Genomic DNA, 20,111 nt, shown 5'->3' with positions numbered 1-20,111 from the left:
GGAATATTCTGCTTTCGACTCTTAGGATTTGACTTACCGTGGTGGTACAACCTAAAGGGAAATAGGGGGCTAAACAGATATGCATTCATTATTTTATTTGCATTATAATTTATTAATTTTGCCAACTGATTTGATATATCTCTTATGACCTTTGTTAATGTTGGCCACTGGTGAAAGATGGATATGTTCTTGATTTGCACACAAAGTCACATTGCTAAGCAATGCTACCACGTAAAAGTGTCTCCAAAAACAGTGAGCAGAACTTCCACAGTAACTACATCATGCCATTACTCTGTAGAGGAGAGTAAGCCACTTTCATCTCCTAGTATCAATTATAAACCAGGCTGCATTTCTAAAACTCAAATACTGAAAGGCCTTTTTGATGTTTTCTTCTGCCTTACCTCAATTTCTAATCTGCTGCCCCCTTCTGTGGAAATGGAATCCTCACCAGAATCCAACTCCCGCTCTTCTTTGCCATCACCACGGACTTCATCTGACATTCTCCTAGCTTTGCTTGAACTTTTGCAACAGCCTCCTGGATGGTGTCTCTGCCTTCACTCTCTTCATAATCCATTCTACATATGACTCACAGATGGTCTTTCTAAAGCACAGTTGCCATTATTATTTTCTCTATTCAAAATAATAAAATGATTCCATGGCAATCCAACATCTTCACCCTGACATTCATGTCCTCCTCATCATGACTCCATCTAATCTAACACATCACCCTATGTGTATATCACATATCAAACAAATGAACAGCATGTTGTCCATTAATGTGCTTTGAGCTAAGGGACTTTTAGGAATGAGTTTTTCTATTATCTAATAGCATTCAGTAATTCTTACAACATATGTTTTCCTTCTAGTCAGATCCATTTTGTCCATCCCTCTTATAATAAATACTATGCTTTTTTCATATATAAAAGGGGATTCAGTAAAAAACAGGAATCTATCATCCCCTTAGGTAGAGATTTTAACATTTAAGCTACTGATTTTGACTCGAACAATGGTTACAGAGCCCTGTGAAGAGCAATGTAAGAAGGAAACATAATCCCCCAGCCTACCTTTGAAAGGAAACTATTATGAGAGGGTAACTATAGAACCACTTTCAGCAGATTTTTTTCTGTGATATGTATTAAGTGTCTTTTCTTACAGAAATCCAAAGTATATTTTACTTCATATAAATTCAATTAAGGCACTCTGAAGAAGAGAAATTTAGCTCTATCTGGACATATGTAGACAACATGGTTTCCAAGCAATGACGATAGGATTTGCACAATATAAAAGAGTGTCAGTTCACTTGGTAGCAACTGTTCATTGACTGAAGGACATAGACAGGTGTGTGTGCAACTGTCCTCTCAAAAGTGGGCAATGAACCTGAAGGTAACTTTGACATTTGTATTTGTTTTCCTTCAGTTTCTCAAAAACTAGTCACTCGGGGGAAAACTGATGAAGATCCACATCCCCCTTTGTTTGCTCCTCACCCCAAGAAGCCACCGCCCTTGAGTGACCACACTCTAAAATTCCATTTGTCACAACTCTACCTCCAATGTACATATCAAATGTTAACTCTTCCTCAATTCCTCTGAATAACTGTCTTATGTGACTTAAGTGGCTTAATGGATGCAACACTGGTTTTGAAATGAGAATAAGTTAAATCTGAGTCTTATACTCAGATATAACTGTGAACTTGGGCAAAATACAAAAATCATCTAAACCTGCATGTCTTCTTCTTTAAAACGAAAACAATTAAGACTAAACTGTATGTTAACTAACTTAAATTTAAATTAAAAAAAAATAAAATAAAGAGAAAGAACTCAATCACAAATGAGACAGGAGATATAACAGCCAGCACCACATAAATATAAACAATTATAAGAGAATTTTATGAACAACTATATGCCAACAAAATTGGACAACCTAGAACAAGTGGATCAATTCCTAGAAACATACACACTACTAAAACTGAAACAGGAAGAAACGAAAATGTGAACAGCTGTATAACCAGCAAAGAAATTGAGTCAGTAATCAAAAAAATACCAACAAAGGTCCACAGCCAAATGGTTCACAGGCAAATTCTATCAACCACTGAAAGAAGAATTAATACCTATTCTCAAACTGTTTCAAAAAAACAGGAAAAGAAGGAAAACTTCCAAATTCATCCTATGAGGCCAGCATTACCCTGATGCCAAAACCCGATAAAGACACCACTGAAAAAGAAGCCTACGGGCCAATATCCCTGATGAACACAGATGCAAAAATTCTCAACAAAATGGTAGCAAATGGAATCTAACAGTACAGTACATTAAAAGAATCATTCATCATGATCAAATGGGATTTATTTCTGGGCTGCAGGGCTGGTTCAGTATGTGCAAATCAGAGTGGATATTTCATATAAACGAAGTCATACAGGAGCGCCTGGGTGGCTCAGTTAGTTCAGCCTCCAACTCTTGATTTTGGTTCACGTCATGATCTCTTGGTTCATGAGTTACAGCCCTGCATTGGGCTCTGTGCTGTCAGTAAAGAACCTGCTTGGGGTTCTCTGTCTTCCTCGCTCTCTGCCCCTCCCCCACTCAGGCTGTGCATGCATGTGCTGGCTCTCTCTTTCCCTTTCTCTCTCTCTCAAAATAAATAAAGAAAGAAAAATTAAAAAATAAAATGAAAACAACTTTACATACCTGTTAGGTAGCATACTAAGTCTTCAAAAATATGTCTTCATTCACCTTTTTCCCCTTCCTTTACTGCTATATTAATGAGTGTATATTAATTATCTTTGTCTGTAAGCTTTATGTTCTTATGGAATATGACTTATATCTTGCTATTCTCTAAATCCTTAGCAAATCTGAATATAATTTCTTATATACTAGACACTGGGTGAATAAATGAATTAATGTTGAATTTATATGAAGTTTAATATACTTTGGATCTCTTTAAGAAAAGACACAATACATATCTCAGAAAAACCTGCTGAGAGTGGTTCTATAGTTACCCTCTCATAATAGTTTCCTTTCAAAGGTATGCTAGGTGATTATGTTTATGTTTCCTTCTTTTCTCTTCTTTTCTTTTTTCTTTTCTTTTCTTTTCTTTTCTTTTTATTTTAGACAGAGAGAGAGAGTACACACACAAGTGGGGGAGAGGTGCCAAAGGTGGGGAGAGAGAGGGGGAGAGAGAGATCATCTTAAACAGCCTACAGGCTCAGTGCAGAGCCGATCATGGGGCTCAGTCCCACAACCTTGGGATCATGACCTGAGCCAATATGAAGAGTCAGCTGCTTAACTTTCAGAGCCACCCAGGCACCCCGTCAATGTTTCCTTCTTACACTGCTCTTCTAAAAGCACCTCCTTTACCAGTTCCCTGCTGAAAAAGCCAACTTTTTTCAATCCTAATTGAAGGTTTTTCTCTCAATAACCATATTTCAAAGCCTGCCTTCAAAATAGTCACTATTCTTTAAGAAGTTAGTTGATCTCCTTAAGTACATTTTATTGAGATTTTTTTTCAATGTCAAGTATACACCTGGAAATCCTGGAGAGCTGATTCAAACACCACAAAGAAGAAGGGACAGTTAATGACAAAAATGATTTCAGATAACTCATGATTTAACTTCTTATGAGAAATCAAAATCATTTTGAACAATATTAAGACACCAATAACTTTTGGCTAAAGTACTATCAAAATCCTATTTGTTAAACTGCTTCCCTCTAGGAAAGTAGGCTAGGTCTTCTGACCATGGAGTCTAGGTCCTTTTGCAAACCATTCTGGCTCAAGCATCCACAACTGTAACCATATCTTGCCAAGCTCGAGCTGTCCACCCTGGACCTCAGCCCTGTAGTTCAGACTGTTTAATTGAAACTGAACTTGGCTCAGTTGAATATGAAATTGATATCCTTTTTTTTTTATTATTATTTTGGATATTGCAAGGCCTTTCCCTAAAGCTCTCAACCCTAAATTCGGACTGTTAGTTTACTTAAAAAAGAAGTTATCAGCTTTACTTCAGGGGATAAGGAAAAACAAAGGGCTTTGGAGACCAACAGGCCCAAGTCCATTTTTAAACCCATCGCTATACTAGTTGTGTGACACTGGAAAAGTCATTTAGCTTCTCTATTCTCATTTCCTCACAGGACAGCTGTAAAGACAGAATTAGATCACACAGTTGATATGCAGTATCTGACAGCTAATGTCAGAAATCCACCCCACTCCTCTCCTCCTACTTCCCTAATCTTTCATTCCTTGCGAGAAATAAGCAGAACGCTGAGTAATCTCATCACATGGTCCGCGGCCTAGCCCTCTTTCTGCCCTTCTCCATTTGCTAATTACAAAATTATCTACGAACAGATATAATCAATGGCTCCCTCTAACAAGTATGTGAATAGCTGCTCAGTGCTGGGTACTGGGTGGGCACAGGGAATTAGAAGTGAATATCAGTGTGTCAAGAAATACCCCCTCTGGTATGAGGGCCAGTGTTCCTGAGCTGCTGCTGCTGCAGCTGCTATAGATGATGTGCCACCAACACCACCAACCACAACACCAGCGCCAACTGTATTCATACAGGATGAATCGTAGAAGCACAGAGCTAAGAATGCGCAATGTCATCATTTCTGTAACCTACTGTGTTCCCTATGATAGGTCCTGCACCTACATGAGTTCCTGACATTTTTGAAAACAAGGAAATTGAGGTGTCAGCAGAACTGTGCGTCCCTCTGGAGCTTCTGGGGACATATCCATGCACTTCCCTTTTTCACTTTCTTTTTTTATTTTTTAAGTTTATTTATTTATTTTGAGAGAGAGTGAGACAGCATGAGCAGAGGAAGGACAAAGAGAGAGGAAGAGAGAGAATCCCAAGCAGGCTCCACACTGTCAGTGCAAAGCCCAACATGGGGCTCAAACCAACGAAACGTGAGATTATGACCTGAGCCAAGTGTCAGACACTTAACTAACTGAGCCACCCAGGCACCCCTCGCCTTTTCAACTTTCTAGCCCCATTTTGCAGATAAGGAAACTAAGGCTTAGGGACTAAACCAAACACCGCAATTAATTTCATAAATGCCATGACAGGAGTATGCTCTTTTCTGTATTCTATCTCCACATACACATGCAGACATACATATTCAATAACCAAGATTCTTGGCACTTGTCTTTAAACTTTTTGAAAAAAAGAGAATGGAAGGAAGGAAGGAAGGAAGGAAGGAAGGAAGGAAGGAAGGAAAAGGGGAAGGGAAAGGAAGGGAAGGGAAGGGAAGGGAAGGGAAGGGAAGGGAAGGGAAGGGAAGGGAGGAATGTTTTGGAAACTAGATTAATACAGCAAAGCTTGTAATGTTATGGGCAGCAGATACAGATTGCTTCCTTGACCCCCATCTCAATCCTGTTTTTATATGCAGTGGTCCTAATATTACATGACAGACCTCACCCTGCCAGGTAAGAAATCACTGTCTTTGTTGTCTGAACAAGTACACATTAACACAAGCGCAATAGATGAGAAAATCAGGTTTTACGTAAAATACCTAAAAGTAACTTCTATGTAAGAAAAGTGGTTTTAAGGGTCTCAAATATACATTTACATAAACAAATTGGTGTATTAAAAGATAGACTGGTTTATCTATTCATTTAAATGTTCATATGAAAGCATTTCCCAACCTACGTATTTAGACTATCAACTATATTCAGTGAATCAGGTCCCAGAACATGTCCAAATGTGGAGAACTAAGCACAGCTACAACCAACATCCTAGAATTAGAGAGAAGATTCCAGAAGGTCCTGCAAATCTGTTTCATGGTTTTGGTTTAGGCTTGAGAAGCTTGGCATTGTACGACATACTAGACTTTAAAGAAAATATGAACAAATTAATAGACTAGTTATATAATTAGTATATACCCTTATTTATCCTTTCTTAAGTTATGTGAAGTGTATTACAGTTAGGAAAAGGCTCTTATACCCCACTAATATTCTGAAACTCGAACTAGAAGGAAGAGTAAATGAATGAACTAGCAAACAAATGAATGAACCAACACTTTATTTTTAACCTCAGATAGAAATATGGCCTTTCCCCAAATAATGTAGGTGATAAGGAATGATGGTATAAGAAGTTTGAGGTTTTAAAATCTCCTCTGCTTATCTGAACTGCACACTGGAAATACATCCCAGTGTTAATAGCACATGTGGTATTGTTACCTATCTGTCAAGAATTTCTCTACTTTCTTACTCATAAGAGAGCCAAGAAATACAAATGTTATTCTCTTTTTCTAAACCATCTTTTATTTTGTTTTTCCCCCTAGGAACTATTGGAAAGATAAAAATCTGCCCTTTGTTTGATCTGCAACCCCTGGGAAATAGCTTTTATATATCTTTTTCTTCCATATTGCATCTGAAAAATCATGAAAGTAGCCAGATAAGCTGTGTGTTTCTTCAGCTAATGTTTTCAGGATTTCCTGTCCCATATTTTCAATGAATATGAAGTGAGAGTGAAGTGATAGCCTAGTGATAGCTAAGTGATTAGAAGCAGAGGTTTTTAATGGAACAAGTAGGTAAGATTTTATTTTCATAAGGTAACATCAGTTACTGTGTACAAAATATTCATTGATTTTCAACTCTAGATGCTTTACATATTTTTAATTAAATGTCCTCTCTTTTGTCAGACTACATCACTTTAATATTATGAATAATACTTTAAGATTTCAAGAGCAATTTAAACAAAATGGTTATATCAATGAACAGTTTAGTTATTACTTCTGCTTTGCTCATAATAATTGCACATTTGAGGAGTAAAGAATTAGAGACTTTTTTTTCTAAAAAGGAAAACATGAACACTCTAAAGATCTCAAGAGCATCTTTTTGCTTCTCAAATTATCAGGAATTAAGTTCTAGAACAACTTTTCTTTTTCTAGTATTATCTTAGATGAATATTAATGGTCCTTCCTGAGCCTTTTGGATCCAGTGTTGTTTATCTAGGATAATATACTTTCCTTCTGATTATAAGCATGGCATAACCTTTTGGGGGAAAAAAGAACATGGCTTTTTGGGGGAAAAAAGAACTTATTCAGAACATGGCTTTATAGTAAAATTATCAATCAGAACTTGAATAAGCCCACACAAGATCATAGAGAATAATAAAAACAGCAAATACATGGTACTGTGTTCCGTACACTATTCCCAGCACTTTATATATAAAACCAAATTTTACATATTTTCCTTCTTTGCAGAATAATTTTTGGTCTTGTGTAGGAGGGCTGTGTGCCTGGCACATAGTTCCACACAGAAAGCACTCTGGAGCCTTCTTATCACAGAAAAGAAAACTCAAAGAGCCAAGTTGACTCACTGAACTCACCAAGTTCCTTGAAAAGAAGAAGACCCATATATTTTTTTTAAAAGGGCAGATTTCCTTTATATAATAGAAAAAGACACATTCACTCATTCACTGAGCATTTACTATGTGATCGCTGCTGTGCAAAATTGTGAAGGCAAAATTGTTTCTGCCTCCCTGAAGTTTGGTGAAGTCAAGTAGGCCACTGCCATCTTTACTTCTGGATTCACGGCCCCCTTTTCAAGATGGACAGAATTTCCTTACATTAGCGTAAGATGCGTTCTTTGACACCCAGGAACTTTTGACGTCTATTTCTATTTACTGTACAGCTCAGGGAATTGGGTTTGGAACCGAGTCACAGAGCTGAATGAACTTGTCCAGAAATCAATCAAAATATGGAAGAATGATTCTCAAGGACCTTTCTACTAAAAACTGCTGGGGTTGTCTTAAAACCTGGACAACTCAGTCCAGAGAGGGAATGATTTCTAGACCCAGTGGCTAGAGAAAGGACCTCTGATTCTATGGATAAATTCATACCTGCTCTTCACCCTCTTATCACCCACTCACTGTAGCTCATTTAGAAAAGAGTAACATTTGATCTTCTAAATGGTCAGAAGGAATCTGACCATATGTCGACCAAGAATAAGGCCAAGGCACAGTGACATTTATTACTAATAATGATAATTCTTTGCATGTGCAGTGTTTCATGACGTATAAAGTACACCTGCTTTTATCATTATCTTTTAGCATAGATGAATAAGCCGTAATATCTGTATTTTACCAATGACATAACCAAGCCTCCAAAAAGGCTACATGGGTTGCGGAAGTTCACAGAGGGTGAAGCTGAGACATGAACCCAGGTCTTCTGTCTCTCGGGCCAGTATGCATTCTAATACTACATAAGTTGGTCAAAATTCTCCCAGAGATTTGAGGGGAAAATGAGAGTTCACCAAATCGCTTTGAGTACATCATCTTATTCCCATCTCCTTCACAACGTATGAATTTGTTACTATCCCCATTGTCAAGCCGAGGAAACCATCTCTGAGGCCTTATGTTTTAAAACTGCTAAGTGTTCAGTACTGGCTTACTTGGAAGGGTGCTATTATAATAATGCAAAACATTTTCTATATGACTCCTGGGTTTTTCACCTTGTCACCTACTTATACTCTGGTACTCTACATGGGTTTTCCATGCATTTTCAGATTCAGGCATAGAGGCTCACCACAGTGTGCCTTAATTTCCAATTGCTGCTATAACAAGTCACCATAAACCTGGTTTAAAACACATAGATTTATTATCTTAATAATCCTGCAAGTCACAAATCCACGGCAGGTCTCACTGAACCAAAATCAAGGTGTCGGCAGAACTGTGTCCCTTCTGGAGGCTCTAGGGTCATATCCCTTTTCTTGCTTTTTTCAGTTTCTAGAGGCAGCCTGCATTCCTTAGTTATGGCTGCTTTCCATCTTCAAAGCCAACAACAGCTGGTCAAGTCAAGCTGGTCTATGTCAGGTTGTATCCCTCTGACATAGACTTTCTTGCTTCCCTCTTCCAGTTCGAAGGACCTTTGTGACTGCAATGGTCCCAGGCAAAATCAAGGAAAATGTCTCCATTCAGTATCAAGGGAATTACCAAGCAACTTTAATTACCTCATTACCTCTTGCTATGCAACATGACATATTCATAGGTTCTGAGGATTAAGACATGTGCATCTCGTGGAGAGTCAGGCAGGAAGCATTATCCTGCCGCCATATTCAGGTAAAGAGCTATAGCCTTTCTCAGTGGTTTAAGGCTCTATTTTCAAGATATAATGAGGACAAATGTGCTGCCCTGTACATACTCCTAACAGAGACCACACTCATAACAAAGCTCCATCCCTGTGCTGTGGAGGTGGTGCTGATAGTCCTTGAGTCCAACCCAAAATGAGCTGTACTTGGCCATCAAGTGGGTTTTGACCTCTAAACTGAGGGTTTTCCTGATGATGCTTAATTGTCTTTTTATTTGATCATAAGCAGAAATATGGTCTTTCACCAAAGTCAAGTACAAGGCTAGACTCTACTGCACCTGTACACGGAAACACAAACAGAACTTTTTTTCCAAGATTGCAAACACTGTCCCTTTCTGGCAGCCTTCAACTGAGCCCTCTGGAGCTCTAAGCTCTCTCTCACCTGAGCTCTGGAGTGGTTCCTACATGGGCCCCTCTCTTTCAACCACGTGGATTGGACCACACCCATCCTGACACATCCACAAGATGGGAATCCTTCTCCCTGCCCCACCTACATACAGGAAGGAAACTGACCTAAATTGATAAGGGGACTGGCGATGAATTGGGAAGGCTTTCTGGAAGAAGTAGCACTTCAACTTGGCGTTGAAAGATAATTAAAACTTGGCCAAAGACTGAGGAGAGAAGAAGTTTTCAAAGGAAAACAGGGCACCTGAGAAGGCGGTGATACCTGAGAGGGGCTGCAGTGTCTCAGGATCTTAGTGATCGTATCACTGGGAATGAGAGATCAACCTGGGTCTTCCTTGATAAAAGAACTCTTAACCAGGGGGTCTTCTAGAGAGAGTGCCCTAAAATTTGTTGGTATCTTAGTCAAATAACAGTATATAATTACATGTATTATTAAAGAGTCAAGCCAAACACTACCTCCTCTATCAAACTTTACAGGATAATTCCTCCCACCGCTGCCCTCCCACAGCACTCACTTCTCTGCATTCAGACCTCTCTCTGACTCATGCAGGGAGATGTGCACGATGTGTCTCTCTCCTTCAGATCACGAACTCCTGGGAGGCAGCGACAGTCCTCCCACTACCACATGGACTGACCTTCCTGAATCTGTGCCCACACTCTCGCTTTCCCTCTTATCACAAGGAACACAAGCCTCTGTTCCTGTTGGAGGCAGTCCCTTCACTTAGATTCTGGATTTCATGCCTCATCTACTCAAGGACTTTGTTCACATAGAAATTTACCTCCCACCTTGTAGCATCCATTTCTCATTCTGCATCCTTTTCCACATATAAAAATATCCAGCAGCCTTTCTTTGACCCTGGGGCCCCTCCACCTACAGCTGGGTTTCTTGCTCTTTGTCATAGCACTCCCCAAAAGTCATGTGTGCACGCTGGCTGCATTTCCTCAGCTCACATTTTATCTTCAACCCACACATATTCTTGCATCCTAGTCATTCCACTAAAATTGTTCTGGCAAGGTCAATGGCAGCCTCCACATTGCCAAATCCAAAGACCACGTTTTTGCTTTCATCTTAGCATGTTAGCAGTATCTCACATAGTTAAGCCCTCTATTCTTATCCTCTCTTGGATGGAGTAGCATCAGAGTTGCCTGGTTTTCCTTGTACCTCACTGGCAGCTCTTTCTGAAATTTTTTTGGCTTATTCTTCCTCATTTATGGAACTTCTAAATGTTGCAACTGCTCACAGTTCAATCCTGGGACCTCTTCTGTCTTCTGTCTCTGATGTTTACAGCATCCCGGTCCATGAATAATTCCATCTCAATACTACTGAGTTTCATATTTAGATCTACAGTAATGACTACTCCCTTCAGGGTGTTTATCCAACTATCTACCTGGATGTCCAATGGCATTTTAAATGGAACCCGTTTGTTGTCCTACTCTTAAAACTGGTGTGTTTGTTTCCCCCAGACTTCCCCGTCTCAGTTAGTTCCAAGCCAAAAGCCTAGAGCCATTCAGGATTTCAGTCTTTTGTCTCATCATTCACACCAACTCCATCAGCAGGCAACGGCAACTCTACCTTTCAAAAGACATATATTTTTAATCACTATAGTCTTTCCACCTCCAGCGGTACCATTCTTGCCTGAGCAACCAGCAACTCCTACCTGGTGTTTCCTCCATCTGCTCTCCTTCAATGCTTACTCCTCTATAATGTATCTTATTAAACAGCAGGTAGAATGGTAGATGTAAATCAAGGGGTGCCAGTACACTGCAACCAACTCTCCACCAGATTCCCATTGCACTTAGAAGATCAAATCCTTTATTATGATTTAAAGACCCTCTAAGATTTAAACCATTTCTATCGATTTCTTCCAGTACACTTGACATTTTCTCTGTCTCTGTCTCTCTTTTTTTCTCTTTCCTCCTCACCCCCTGAACACTATGGACCTTCTCCTAAGCTTGTTCCTCTTGAGAGTCTCTGCAGTTGCCACAACCTCTGCCCAAACATCCTGCCTCATCATTAACACCTCAAGTCAAATGTCATGTCTGGGAAAGACCACCTAGTCAAAACACATTCTTATGTTACAGTAGTCTATCTTCCTAGCCCTTATCACTATAAATTTCTTATCTCTTGGTTTGTTGTGTGTGTGTGTGTGTGTGAGTGTGTAGTCCCTGCTTTTATCCACTAGATTGTAAGCTTTGTGCCGCTCTCTTGCCTGAATATCTCCTACACATAGAATAGTACCTGACACATAATCAGTGTTCAATAAATACTTGTTGAATGAATGAATGAATACATTCATCTAGATAGACAAAGAATAGGTACAACGGGGTGCTGGAAGTCAAGAGAGAAGGGTGGCAAAATAGCGTGTCTCAGGGGCTGCAGGGCATCCTTGACCTAGAGTTTATACCAAAAGCGTCCACAGGTCAGCATGACTTTGGGCTGCTCAGTGGGCCGTGTGGTGTCCTCAGGCAATCCCAGCAGAGAATGAGTCATGCGGGCCCCCTCTCAATAGCCAAACCCTGTGCCCACTCATGCCAATTACTCAGCTTCAGCTCTGAACACAGTCCTGTAATTACACCTGTTACTAATTAAAGGACAAAATAAATGTGAAGTGCCAGTGAAATACTGCACAGGAGTAAAGCAGCAATTATATTTATTGTATAATTTCCATTTGGCAATTATATTGATTGTACAATTGAACATACTGCATAATGGTGATAATTACAATTGTTAACGTTTTCTGCTGGGAAGGATCCAAGTGGGTAAACAGGTTGCTTTGAGTTACTGACAATCAGAAGGGGGGGTTTGGAGTTTCTCTTTAATTCTTGCACATATTGATCAGAGATATTTCCTTAGGAAATACTGAAGTTTGAAAAACAGACCTTTCATGTTTCGAAAAGGAAAATCAATTTGAACCTTTCAGTATTTTGCATTGACGGAAGCAGATAAATGCAATGGGAAATCAAGCCCAAGAAAAAAAAAGGGAAAGTGCTCTTGTGTTAGGACTGAATTGCCAATAAGCCTCAACCACAGGACCAGAGGCAGCCAGGAAACAAATCCTAGGGCCTCAGAAAATAGGTACTGGTGGAGGCCTCAACAAATCAATCCTTCTTGGTGGATCACATTTGCATAACATATTTCCCCCAGACTGGCCAGAACAAGGGGGGAAAAGAGTGTTTGGTAAGAAAGCATTCACGCTAACCCAGAAGCCTTTTGAGTTCTCCTTGTACATGTGCAGGAAGAAGGAAGCCATGGTAGTTTTACAACATGAATAAACTTGCCTTTTGTGGAGTCTCTTCATCAAATGAATCTTGCTGGTGTAGATATTTGATAGTGTGTTTTTCCCTACCTCATTAATGGCTCCTGGAAAATTTAAAGAATTTAAAGAAGGAAGGGGATTAGAAGTCATGTAGTTTGTGCCTTTCACCATCACATGGAGTTGGAATGTGATTATCATGGACATCAGTGTAGACAACAATGTAAGAGCTATGGCAATGAGTGAGTGATGAGCCCTATGAGCCCTAGCTGAACAGTGGGAACACAGGTGAAGGAGAGCCTAGGGTTATACTTAAACATAATTGGCTAAGCCTTAAACTCATCCCCAAAGCGTTGTTGTTTATTTGAGAGCCATGGGCCTGTTATAAGTACTGCCATTATTTCATTAATTCAAATAAAAAAAATCACTGTGACTTGGATAGAATTGGTATTTCCCAAGGCTTTAGTAGATACTGTGCACTGTTACCTAAGTCCATTTACTCTTGAACAAAATTTTATCCATATATCCAACCTTTAGGGAAGAGCCCACTGTCTCTAGTTCAGAGGCAAATCCAGATCAGTCTAACCAATCAGAGGGTCTCATTCTGCTTTAGCCAACTACAGCAATGGCACTACACTTGGGGTGACAAGTGACCCACTTATAACCAATGTCATGTCTGGGAAATCCTGGGGGTGAGGATTCGTGGGAAAGAGTTTCTCAGTGTTATGAAGGATACAACAGAAATGACATTTTCATTGTCCCTCTATGAGAGTTTGTCATATCTGTGTGTAATGCCTGGTCCTGTAGGGCCAACATGTGTGCATGGTGGGGAAACAAGAACAAAGCTGAGATACTGAGGATGGCAGGACAGATGGTTGGAGAGATCTTAGATACTGTTGGTGAGCCACTGAATAGAGCAACTCTGGACCTATTCTGCATCTGATGTGCTATTGTTGAAGGCATTTGCAGGGTTTTTTAATCTACTTAGCAACTGAAAGCTCCCTTACTGGTCCAGCAGCACAGAGAGGTAGGATTTGTTCAAGGTCCTACACAGTAAGTGGAAAACTTGTCAATGAAGAGTGAAACCAGTGACTCCCAACTTTCCATTTCTTTAATTTCAGGGAAAAAATGAATAAGTGATATCTGTACACATATGGGAGCAAGAATAATATCTCTTTATCTGTATTCCAAAGAAATTTGGCTACTTTGGATGATTAAAAAAGAAAATAAAACTATTATCAACTTTGCATACAGGAAAATACCTTAAGTTTCACCAAATGTTTAAAAGAAAGAGCATTAATCACCTATTTTAGATAAAAACTGGTGGTTATAACCGTAATAGTAAAAATGTTTTCTATTAATCTAACGCGGATGTTCCAAATTTGGGGTTTTTTTAATTCTTCATCTTGGAAAGCAATACATTTATTAATGATAATATGAAAGTGATACTTAATATTATTTTAGAGACAAAAGTACTAAGGTCTCTGAGTATGTTTGAATGCGACCCTCTCAGCAACATCATGAGGTAGGTATTCTTACCCACCCACCCCCACCACCTTATTGGGCAAAGGGGTTTTGTGTGGGGGAACCCAGCCTGCAATGGCATGCATTCCAAAGCACTTGCTCTGAAATGCATGCTACATTGCTTCCCCCTTTGGGAATAGTCTTAGTTGAATTTTTAAAAGTAAAATAAAATACACACATTTATTAAAGAAACCGTAGACAAAGACAAATTATAAAAGGTCAGAGGAAGTCTCAACACTAATTAGCATTTTGAGATAATTTCTTATTTTCCCATGAACAAGGCCATTCAAAACTATTATATTTATGTAAAATTTAGTCATTTCCAAAATTTGCCATTTCATTATGGAAATAACTAGTTCACTTGATTATTCCACTGCTTTTGGAAATCGAACATAATATCCTAAAATAGCTTTTTTTATGATGTTCAATCTTCGAAATAACTTCTGAAAATGTACATTCAGGAATGCCATCTAAGTAAAGGGGAGCCAATGACAGAATATGATCCTTTTAATAAACTGGGGCATGTGCTAGAGTTAAAACACTCACTCAGCCACCTTCACAATGGGCTTCCACAGGGATCCAGTAAACCTCAATAATAATGCTATCAAGCATGTAAGAGAACCAGCAAGGAAATAGGCCTCCCTCTAGCCCATAGAAAAATCCAGCACCACAGTTCCTAGTTTGAAAAGGATGATAAAGAATCCTGGGTTTTATCCTTCCTACTCTAAATCTAACTCCTCTGTCCTCAAACAAATACTAAGAAATTTCATTTAGCAATATAGTTTCAGGACATAGATGATTAATAGCAAAACATGAATTTTGGAAGTATCTTGAAATGTGTTTCAAGAAATTTAAAATAACCATTAAAATTACTAAATACCATAAATAAAGTTTCCATATCCATGATGTAAGCATCCAGAGGTGAGAATGCCTCAATGGCACATAAGAAGCCAATTAAAAGTGTTTCACCTCAAGAAGAGAGCAAATAAGAACCTAAGAATGTTAAGCCAATTTTTTGTTCATTTCACTATCTCTACTGATCACCTTGGTAACATGAAAGTTCATATATGGTTTATAGGTCCATCATAGGCACACCAAGGAATTCTTAACACCTGGGATCTAAAAAAAATCCACATTCTGAATTTGTTTTTATTTGTTAATTTATATTATTCATTGAGAAGTAAAATTAAATCTATGAAAATAAACTGGGAGCACGTGGGTGGCTTAGCTAAGCATACGACTCTTGATATTGGGTCAGGTCATGATCTCAGGGTTCCTGAGATCGAGCCCCACATTAGACTCTGCACTGACAGCATGGAGCCTGCTTGGGATTCTCTCTCTCCCTCTTTCTCTGCTCCTCTTGCACTCACATGAACATGTACGGACACACGCGTGCTCTCTCTCTCTCTCAAAATATATTAATAAACATTAAAAAAAGAAACTGAATTACAGTAAGCACCTACCAAAAGGTCTCTGAGTCTACTTGTTGGATGAGAGTCTAGGCTGGGTTCTGATCTAATGGAAATAAGATCAGGAAAAATCTTTATGATGATCTGAAGATAAGGACAAACCAGGGCTTGACAGAATGGTTACTCTTTCCCTCATATGTCCTCATCACTGGGATTGCCCATGTTACAAAGGAGTCCACCATGTGAAGAAACAACAGGTTCACGAGGCCAGAAGTCCGGTGTTCCAAAGTCTTGGAGTTTCCTGGAAGAGGGACTTGAATGTCCAGAAAGTCTGTAATAGGTATAGATAGATAATACGTATAATATGATTGCATGAGCCCATAAATGTTTATCCAAATATGGGTCACCCCTCTGATTTCTGATTAAGTATTCCTTTCAGTACCCATACAGTTGAAAGGGTTTAATTATGACCACAACCTGATATCTGCTTATCACATGCCCACATGTCCACTCTGCACTCCACTTGCGATATATAATAAACATGTGAGCACACACCATGCAGGTTTGTTGGGTTCAGGTTAAAATTCTGAGGCACCGGGGGAAGTGGACCTCAGTATCACAGCCTAACTTCCTTGTCAGTGGCCAGGACTAGAAATATAATGCCAGGATGTTCAGTGGCCAGGACTGGAAATATAATGCCAGGACGCTCACGGTCACCTCACTTCCCATGGGAAAGAGCTTTTCAAGATGATTCCAGCACTAGTTATGACTGAAGGAGAGGTTAACCATCACTTAGATAAGGACAGCAAAGATGCTTCTTGTCTGGTTCCCACTGCGTGCCTCTTTATTGGTGAGGATTTAAAGGAGGTTTGTGGGGACAGGAGGGAGAGAGGAGTGAGATACTATCTGTCTTTAATAAGTGTGTGAGTTACATCTCTTTGGGGTCCTGTATGCTTCTGCTAAAGAAATTATCTTGTTTTGAAGCAATGAATTCTTGAGTCAGTTATTCACTAAGGTGATTCCTAACAATTTCATGCCCACATAGACATTTAGACACGATGTGACGAAATTGCTGCTGCTATCCAGTGACAGGGAACTAAAGATATGCAGAGGAACTGATGTATCTGAGAGGAAATTCACCTTTTCAAATACTTAAAAAATAAAGACATGCTGCCAGTTACAGATTGGGTGAAAATACAGAGTGAAAAGCATATGAAACTCTTTGGGTTGGGAGACAAATCTGCACTTGACCTGATTTTACTCTTTATTAAAATAAAACCAATTATAAGATGGAAAGATGTGATAACGCAGCCTTTGAGCATCTGCTGAAATGATTCTGAAAGATCCTTGAGCCAACACTAACATTTAGCAGCTAGACAGCCACCATGCCTGCCCCACAGGTTTCTGCTTCTGTATTAACTGATGAAAAAGACACATTCCAGTAATATCTTCGTCAGTGCAGGCAAGTGAAGGAACAAGTATATCATGGCTATGGGTAAGAATACATGTTTATTCCTACATTATAGCTTTCCAGTCCAAAAGGCTGGAGAATGCAAGTGGTAAAATAATGCTTTTTATTTCAAAAAACTGATTTCAATCTAGAATTCTCTTTTTTCTGTTAAAACACTTAATTCCAGCTGCAGAGATGAACTGGACATGGCTGATCTGTCTGCAGGACGAGGTTTTAGGAGGCTGAAGCAGAAAGACAGGAAAGAGAAAAGGTAAATTAGAGGTTAAGAAAGGTAAAGCTAATTACCTCCTTCCCAAACAACCTATTTCTTAAAACAGCAAGTGGACGGACGTTTTAATGTCTTATATCACTTGTATAACTTCCTAGCACAAGGCTGGGCACAGAATAAATACTTATTTAGAGGTGTTGTTTTTTTTTTTTTTTCTTTTCATTACTCTCTCTCTCTCTCTCAAAAAAAAAAGTGGGGAGGTCTGATGGGAGAGAGCTGAAAGACCCTAAGCCAGAGGTGGTCTTGGGCCTGGATCTCCCTGGGCTGGGCTCTTATTTTCATTTTTAACAAACTCTGTTTCCAACCTCTTAAATAGTTATTTACTGATCTCTCCCAAAGGGTCACAGGTAATAGGCTCAAGACGCTGCTGCCTTTTACTTGTACTGTGTAAAGCACTCAAAGATGCCCTGTCAATTAATTAGCAGCTTAATTGGAATGAAATTATGTAATTAAGCATCTCATTTCAAATTAGCTATAAATGTTTACCAGCTCACAGGAATGAGACTTTCAAGGGGCCTTCATCCAGACCTTGTTGGTTTTGACAGTAAGTCAATGTCTCCCTTTCCTTTCTCTAGTTAGAAACGCAGGGTTTTAATGAAGCCCGAAGATAAGTTCCATAAACAAGTCAGATATCAGTTTATTTACATTTGGTTGGAGCTGGTGACCTCCCAAAGAACACATTCTTCCTATGGGCAAGTCAACTGATTAGGTCCCCAACGAATGAATTTGACTCCAGAAGAGAATGACAAAATATATTTTCATAAATTCAATGTTTACAAAACACTGCAATGATTATGTTCAGTTTTCTATATGTTAAAAATCCATTCCTATTATATATACACAGGAACTTTAAATTGTTCTGTGATTAAGGCCACTGGATTCTCTTAGAATCCTTTCAAATGTTTTAAAGCATTTCCCTATCATGATGGCTATTGCTAATTTTCCCCAGCAACCAGTCTCTGCACCTCCCTTTTATTTTTTTTTTAATTTTTTTTCAACGTTTTTATTTATTTTTGGGACAGAGAGAGACAGAGCATGAACGGGGGAGGGGCAGAGAGGGAGACACAGAATCGGAAACAGGCTCCAGGCTCCGAGCCATCAGCCCAGAGCCTGACGCAGGGCTCGAACTCACGGACCGCGAGATCGTGACCTGGCTGAAGTCGGACGCTTAACCGACTGCGCCACCCAGGCGCCCCTCTGCACCTCCCTTTTAAATGGAAACCTCTCCTCCATGACAGTCTCAGCCTGGCCATTTGGCCAAGTCCTTGCCAATGGCATTGTAAGAAGCTGGAAGGATGTGGGCAATTTTCCCATCATTTTCTTAAGAGCCAATTGCTTGTCCTCAGCTTCTTATCTTTGCCCCTTGCAGAAAGCAGATGTTGTTCCGGTCAGCCAGGTCTGATTGGTAATGAGGAAAACTCCTTGGGGAATAACAGAACCATTAGATAGAAGAAACCTTTGCCCTTATATAACTTTGTAGAGCATATAACTATCTTCCAGGCCTGCCCTCCTCTCTTTAGACCAGAGTTGCTGGACTTTGGAACTACTGTCTTTGAGCTGAATAATAATTTGTTATGAGACAGTATTCCAGGCACTACAGAAAGTTTAGTTGAGTTCCTGCATACCAGTGACTCCCCTTTTCCCTAGTTGTGGCAACCAAAAATTTCCCCAGATGTTGTCAAATACTTGGGTCAAGTTTGCCCCTCGATGAAAACCATTGCTCTAAACAGTTAGAAGAATAAATACCCTTTTGTCTTGTTTGTTCCCCTGTAATCTTGGGTATATTTGTTATAGTAACTCAAACGAGCAGCTCTCAAAGTGTGGTCTGCGAGAACCTTTTAGAGATTCTATGAGGTTTGCATTGATACTGTAAAAGCAATGTCTGATAAAACTGGTCGCTACAAATCAAGGCAGTAAAATTCATTTGTATTAATATTAATAATATTCTTCACTGCTATGTCCTTTCGCTGGGGGACATTTCCATTTAGGGATGTCCTTGATGTAGTAGTAAAAATCGTTAATTTTATCAAATATCAACTCCTGAGCACGCATCTTTAAAATATTCTATGTAATGAAATGAGAAGTACACACACACACACACACATACACACGCATACGCAACTCTTCTGATGTATACCGAAGTGTCAATTATTGCCTTAAAAATACTTGTGCAGGGACGGAGTGGCCAGTGCCTGTAGAGCAACACGCCTAAGTTTTACTATAACACATACCTTACTCATGACTCTCCGTCTGTGAGAAAGACACAGTAAAGCGGTAGGAAACACAAAGAATGTAAAAGACTATTATCAGAAACGGATAGAAGAGCAGGCTCAGAGCTTGATTGACAAAACAAGCATGGCATTTCAACATGAAAAGATGCCTCCTACTCTATTCTCTGCTTCTCCTCCTGGAGGGGCCATGATCCCACCTCCCACATCTTGCGGGTCCTCCTTGCCCTGGTATGATGCTAGCACCCATTATGGGGGCCCTCCCATGATGCCAACAATGGGCCCTCCTCCTCCTGGGATGATGCCAGTGGGACCTGCTTCTGGAATGAGGCCTCTTGTGGGAGGCCATGTGCCAATGATGCCTCGGCACCCCCATGATGAGACCTCCCGCCCGTCCCATGATGGTGCCCACTCAGCCAGGAATGACTTGACCAGACAGATAAGAAGAGAGGGGGCCCTCTTTATATTCAGTTTA

General features: G+C 39.7%; 1 protein-coding gene and 1 pseudogene across 4 annotated transcripts in view; one reads left to right on the top strand and one right to left on the bottom strand.

The window, feature by feature from the left end:
* NRG3 (neuregulin 3) overlaps positions 1-20,111 on the bottom strand; it is a 1,058,853-nt gene that overhangs the window by 733,486 nt on the left and 305,256 nt on the right. The gene's annotated exons all lie outside the window — the stretch shown is intronic.
* Positions 14,227-20,079, top strand: LOC124507274 (U1 small nuclear ribonucleoprotein C-like; annotated as a pseudogene).

The sequence above is a fragment of the Lynx rufus genome, unplaced genomic scaffold, assembly GCF_022079265.1.
Source record: "Lynx rufus isolate CCGP_SWC_20201006 ecotype Redwood Valley unplaced genomic scaffold, mLynRuf1.p SCAF_11, whole genome shotgun sequence".
In the NCBI taxonomy this organism is placed as follows: Eukaryota; Metazoa; Chordata; class Mammalia; order Carnivora; family Felidae; genus Lynx; species Lynx rufus.
Note: the sequence above shows the minus strand (reverse complement) of the source record. Positions and strands in the feature narration are given on the sequence as shown.